This window comes from Microcaecilia unicolor, chromosome 2, assembly GCF_901765095.1.
Source record: "Microcaecilia unicolor chromosome 2, aMicUni1.1, whole genome shotgun sequence".
NCBI lineage: Eukaryota > Metazoa > Chordata > Amphibia > Gymnophiona > Siphonopidae > Microcaecilia > Microcaecilia unicolor.
The window spans coordinates 10,152,039-10,158,369 of record NC_044032.1 but is presented as its reverse complement, the minus strand read 5'-3'; positions in this window follow the sequence as shown (position 1 = coordinate 10,158,369).

The following is a 6,331-nucleotide window of genomic DNA, read 5'->3' as shown; positions in this document are numbered from 1 at the left end:
GTGACCTCTCTAAGTAATTCACATCAGAGGTCACAGAGTAATCACAGAGAAATAATAGGTGACAGTCAATGCATGTAAAATACAATTACATTCCAACAAACCCCTTCTCATGCATAACTGTCATGCAATTATTTATTCATACAAAGTCCAAGCTTTATACGCAGATTCACAAAATGTTCTCTGGGTAACGGTTTGGTCATGATGTCAGCTGTCATCTCACTGGTGTGACAATAGTGTAGACTGATGACCCCTTCTTTCGCCAACTCTCGCACGTTGTGGTATTTCGTTGCGATGTGCTTGGTACGTGACTGAACCTTGTCATTCTGTGACAGTCGGATGCAGCTCTGATTATCTTCCATTATCTGGATTGGTCTCTTTTCAGCTATTCCGAAATCCAGCAAAAGTTTTTCAATCCACATCAGTTCTCTGCACGCTTCCGATCCGGCCACGTATTCAGCTTCTGTAGAAGACAGACTCACAATACTTTGTTTATGACTGGCCCATGAAATTTGTACATTTCCATACATAAACACATATCCACTTGTGGATTTATAATCAGAATGATCCCCTGCCCAATCTGAATCACAGTAACATATTAGTTTTGGATTACTATTGGCTGAAATCTTTAATTTACAATCAATGGTACCCTTTAAATACCTTACCATCCTTTTAACTGCAGTCCAATCTGATTTGGTAGGTGAGCTGACCCTTCTGCTCAAAATTCCTACTGCATTTGCTATATCAGCCCTGTATGTGGTAGCTAGATATAAAAGCATACCTATGGCTGATCTATATTGGATGTTATCTGGTAAAGGTTCTCTTACTGTTTCATCCTTCAGAAAATCAGTGATCATGGGAGTGCTTACAACTTGGGCATCTTGCATACCTAAACTTTCAATAAGCTCATTTATTTTCTGCTTCTGGCTTAGAAGATAAGAACCATCATTTTGTTTCTCAATTTCTATACCAAGATAGTATGACACATTACCAAGTTCTTTTATCTCAACATTCTGGTTTAAACACTTTACAATGTCCTTGTACTCTTGCTCACTTTTGCTTGCAATGAGCAGATCATCAACAAAAGCTAAAATGTATGCATATTGTCCATTTGTGCACCTAGTGTACAAGCATTTATCTGCTTCACCTTGCTTAAATCCTAAATTTGTCAATATTTCATGCAATTTTTCATTCCAACATTCTGCACTTTGCTTTAATCCATAAAGACCTTTGTTTAATTTACACACTAGCTGTCTTTGTTTTGTATTTATGAAACCTGTTGGTTGTTCCATGTACAAGTCTTCAGTTATATCTCCGTGAAGAAACGCTGTTTTCACATCAATGTGGTTGACTTGCATGCCTTTTGAGACTGCAATGCTCAGAAGTGTTCTAATTGTCGTGTGTTTCACTACAGGTGCAAACACTTCATCAAAATCTTCTCCATATTTTGAAGATATCCCTTTGCCACTAATCTGGCTTTATACCTTTCCACTTTTCCTTGTGCATTCCTTTTTAACTTGAATACCCATTTGCATCCTATAGCTTTCTTGCCAGGAGGTAATTTTGTAAGAATCCAAGTATTATTTTTATCCAATGCATCAATTTCTTCTTGTGCAGCTTTATGCCATTCAGCAGCTTCTTCTGCTGGCATTTTCTCAATCTCATCCCATGTTAAGGGCTCTTGAGCTTCTGCTGACTTTGTTAGGTAAGACAGTCTTGGGAGTGGAACACCTTTGTTTTCCCTGGATGAGCGTCTGACAGCAGGTTGGTCTGACCTTTCCGCATCCTCTAAATCTGAGAGTCCTTCTCCAATTGATTCCCCTTCTCCAACTGTACTGTCTTCTTCAATGATCCTTTCTGTGTCTGCTTCCTCTGCCTGTTCCTCGTTAGATACAGGTGAGTTGCTTTCAGACATCTGCCTTGGTATGGCATTTATATACACTGGCATGTCTGTTATGGTTCTAGTTTCATATTCTGGATGATAAGGCTCATCTGGGATAATCCAGCCTTTATCAACCCTTTTGTTTTCATCAAAATATGTAACATGTCTTATGCCAACAATGCCAGTTTTCAGATTCAAAATTCTATATCCTTTGTGTCCTGGAGTATAGCCAACTAAAATGCCCCTTTCTGTTGTGGAATCCAGCTTATGCCTTCTTTGCTTTGGTACATGAGCATATGCTGTACTTCCAAATGTTCTTATGTGTGACAGGTTTGGCTTCCTACCATGCCATGTCTCATGTGGTGTGCGCTCAGCGCCTTTAGTTGGCATTCTGTTTTGTAGGTACACTGCTGTGAGAATGGCTTCCCCCCATAGTCTTTTAGGGAGATTGCTATCTGACAGCATACATCTGGTCATTTCCACAAGTGACCTAAATTTTCTCTCTGCAACAGAATTTTGCTCTGGTGTATAAGCTACTGTTGTGATATGCTGAATGCCTTCTTGTTCTAGAAATGTGCGCATGCTTTGTGAAGTGAACTCACCACCATTGTCGGTCTGAAGAACCTTTGGTTTTCTTTCAAATTTATTGCTCACCATGGCTACGTATTTCTTCAGCATGTCTGTGACTTGACTTTTCTCTTTCAGCAAATAGGCCACACAATATCTAGAGAAATCATCCAAGAATATTAGCACAAATCTGTTATTTCCCAATGATGGGATATTAAACGGTCCACATAAGTCACTGTGTATTAAGTCCAGCACTTTATTACTCCTATTTCCTGTGTATGCAGGAAATGAGGGTCTCACACCCTTTTGAGTAACACAGTCTATGCATTTCTCCATTTTACCAGCATCTGCACTTATCTGAATGCCGGTGGCCAGTTGCTTACTGTAAAGATCCTGGATCACCTTAGAATCACGATGTCCCAGGCGGCGGTGCCAGATTTCCAGACTACATTTACCATCATTCTTCCTTACTTGCGCCATATGTGAGGCTTCACCTGAAATGTTCAGCTTATAAACATCATTATGCATAAAAGCTTCAGCATACACTTCATCATTTTTAGAGATTGTGCACTTACTGTTTTCAAAATGAATCACAAATCCCTTCTTATCTAATGTAGATACACTAAGCATATTGCAAACTGCTTGGGGAATATACAAGACATCACTTACAGGAATTTCTTTAACTTCATTAGACACTTTGCATTTTAAGAATCCAATACCTTTTGCTTGGATCTTAGCAGTCCCTGCGTTTGCAGTTTTAAGAATACCTTCCTCTGGACACATTTCCTGAAAGAAATTCTTACAATTGGTTAAATGGCATGTGCTCCCTGAATCCAAAATCCAAGTACTTTCATTTGAATTATTATTTACCATAGTCAAAGATTTTTCTGCCATTAGAAAGCCCTTGTGTTTATCTTTGTCCTTCATACATTTCCTGGTTTGAAAATTCTTTAGTTCCATTGGCTTAGGTGAGCTAGAGGGAGTGTTTTGTGTTTCCTTACACCATTTAGATACATGTCCCTCCTTTCCACATGAGTAGCAAATCAGCTTGCCCTTGGGTGGAGTTTTCCCATAGCTCCGCCTTCCTCTGTTCTTTGCCAAGAAATTTGTTTCATTTCTCTCTGACTTGCTTTGAGAACACATCTCCTCAGAATCATTTATTATGCATTCCTGCCTTAGTTTTGATGTTGTCTGTTCAAAAGATTGCCCTTCAATGGCCTCATTTACAGACCTAAAAACATCAAACTTCTTTGATAGTGAGGTAAAAAGAAATGCTCTTTTCAATGCATCACACATGGGAATTCCAGAAAGTTCTAGCTTTTGAAATGAAGACATAAGATGCATAATGTGATCATTACATTTACTTTTATCCCTTAATTTGGTTTCATTCAACTCTGCTAACCAAATTGGTTGCTGCTTTGCATATGTAGTTGCATACATAGTTCTCAGTTTATATAAAATGTCCTTTGGTGTATCTTTTCCCTCCACTAATATGGCTTGTTTCTCTGAGAGAGCTTCCAAAAGCATGCACTTCACATAATAGTTTGCATTGTCCCATTCAGCCATATTTTCAGCTGTTCTGTCTTGGTCTAAGCATATATTTAATCCTTTTGCTCGAAGGAGACATATGAATCTTAGTTCCCACTGCCGATAATTAAACTCAGTTAATTTAGGCACCTTGAGAGAATAGAAAAATGGTGAATTTCTTCCCTCAGCCATTTTCTTAGCCTTCTGTCTGCTGTGTGGGGGGAGAGAGAGACAGACTGAATCTTTCCTTTAAAACTTAAGAGAAAAAATGTGGCCTTTTTTTCTGCCTGGTAATATTTCTCTTCTTTTTCAATTCCTGGACCCTGGGCCCGTAACCCTTTTGTTGGATTATTTGTAGTAAATAATTAGCAGATTTTAGTACACACAGCTTCAGCTTTAGAAATGTTAATTTCTTTCTTCATCTCTCTCTCATTCATCCCTGAATAATTCACTGCTGAGTCACTTTAAAGTTGAAGTAACAAAACATCTGTTTACTCACAGTTTGTAGTTAGATTATAATCAGACAGGCTTATATATACATATTACTATACATTTGTATTATCAGCTCCTTCCATGTGCTTAGATGGTAATGGATGCTCACACCACCATAGATCCTCTCAGGTTAGGAGAGATCATGAGCTCCATGTGCTCCATGTGCTGCATCTGCTGCATCTAACCCCCAACAGGAAGTTACATAGCTGTGTGACCTCTCTAAGTAATTCACATCAGAGGTCACAGAGTAATCACAGAGAAATAATAGGTGACAGTCAATGCATGTAAAATACAATTACATTCCAACAACCAACTCCGCCCACAACATCACCGACATTGTTAACACATCGTTAACACGTCGTTGACATGTCGTTAACCACGCCCCCCGCGGGGCAAGGAAACCCGCAGCCGGCAAAGAAAAAACAACCCGCCCAACAAAATCAAAAACCACCCAAAAAACCGCGACCCACAGCGGGCAAAAATTTCCCGCAGCGGGTCGCGGAAAGCTGCCCAATTGGGCGGGAAAACCGCCCATCTGGCAACTTTGCTTTGCTTCCAAGCAAAGCCCTGTTCTGTTTTTCTGTGCGTGTGTGGTTCTGGTTTGAACCTGAATAGATTCCTTCCTTGTTATCTGGCTCTCCAGCATAAACCTGTTCTGTTTCCTTGTGTGGTTTCCCTTGTTACCGTTCACTGTTCAGAGAGCTGGCTGTTGCCAGCCCAGCTGCTTTCCTTGATTACCTTGCTACCGTGTGTGCTCTGTCTGTTTTGTCTCTGCCTGCCTTTCCTTTCCCTACCTGGCTGTGGGTGCTGGCTGAGTTCTGGTTCTGTTTTTCCCTTTGTTTGAATAAACCTTTGACTGCAGTGTAAGCCCTGCTTCTTTCTGATGTGTTTTACAAGCAGCCCTTCGCTTTAGCCTGCTTTAACTCTTTGTCTGTTGTGTCTGTCTCCCGATTCTTGTGAGCATTGCTCCTTATCTGATTTGTGTATGTAAAGGCAGCTTAGATTGGGACAAGTTAAATACACCTTCACCAGACAGTCTTAAAAAGCATTTCTAGATTTAAAACAACTGTAAGATAGAATAATGATGGGAATATTTGCGCCACCTGTTTCTTTTGAATAATCAATTAGTAATATTCTTCTCAAACTCAGATCGCCCATGAATTTAATGGGGTCTAAGGAAGCATGTACGTTTGTGGTTATAAGATATTGTAAAGTATGTTAGTACTTTTTTCTAATTTTGTTAAATTAGTATGACAAGTTATTATTTCTTAATGTTTAATATGGCTGTATTTCAAAACAAGTTTATTCTTGTTAGAATTGAAAATGAATAAATATATTGAAACATAAATTTACTACTTTGTAGCTTCAATGTGTGCCCCCTAGTCCTAGTATTTTTGGAAAGAGTAAACAAGTGATTCACGTCTACCCATTCCACTCCACTCATTTTATAGACCTCTATCATAGCTCCCCTCAGCCATCTTTTCTCCTTCCCTGTTTGATCCCAGTTTTTGGTTGTAGGTTTAATAAGTATGTTTCAACGTACCAAATTATCCTGTTCATTTCTATTGGAGATAAATAAATATTACTACTACTACTACTACTACTTAGCATTTCTATAGCGCTGCCAGGTTTACGCAGCGCTGTACAAGTTTAAACATGGGGAAGGACAGTCCCTGCTCAAAAGAGCTTACAATCTAAAGGTGACAAACTATGTAGTCAGTGTAGGTATCATGAATGGGGAAGGTGGTTAGGCGCCAAAAGCAAGGGAGAAGAGATGGGCTTTGAGTAAGGACTTGAAAATGGGCAGGGAGGGCGCATGGCGTATGGGCTCGGAAAGTCTGTTCCAGGCATAAGGTGATGCGAGGC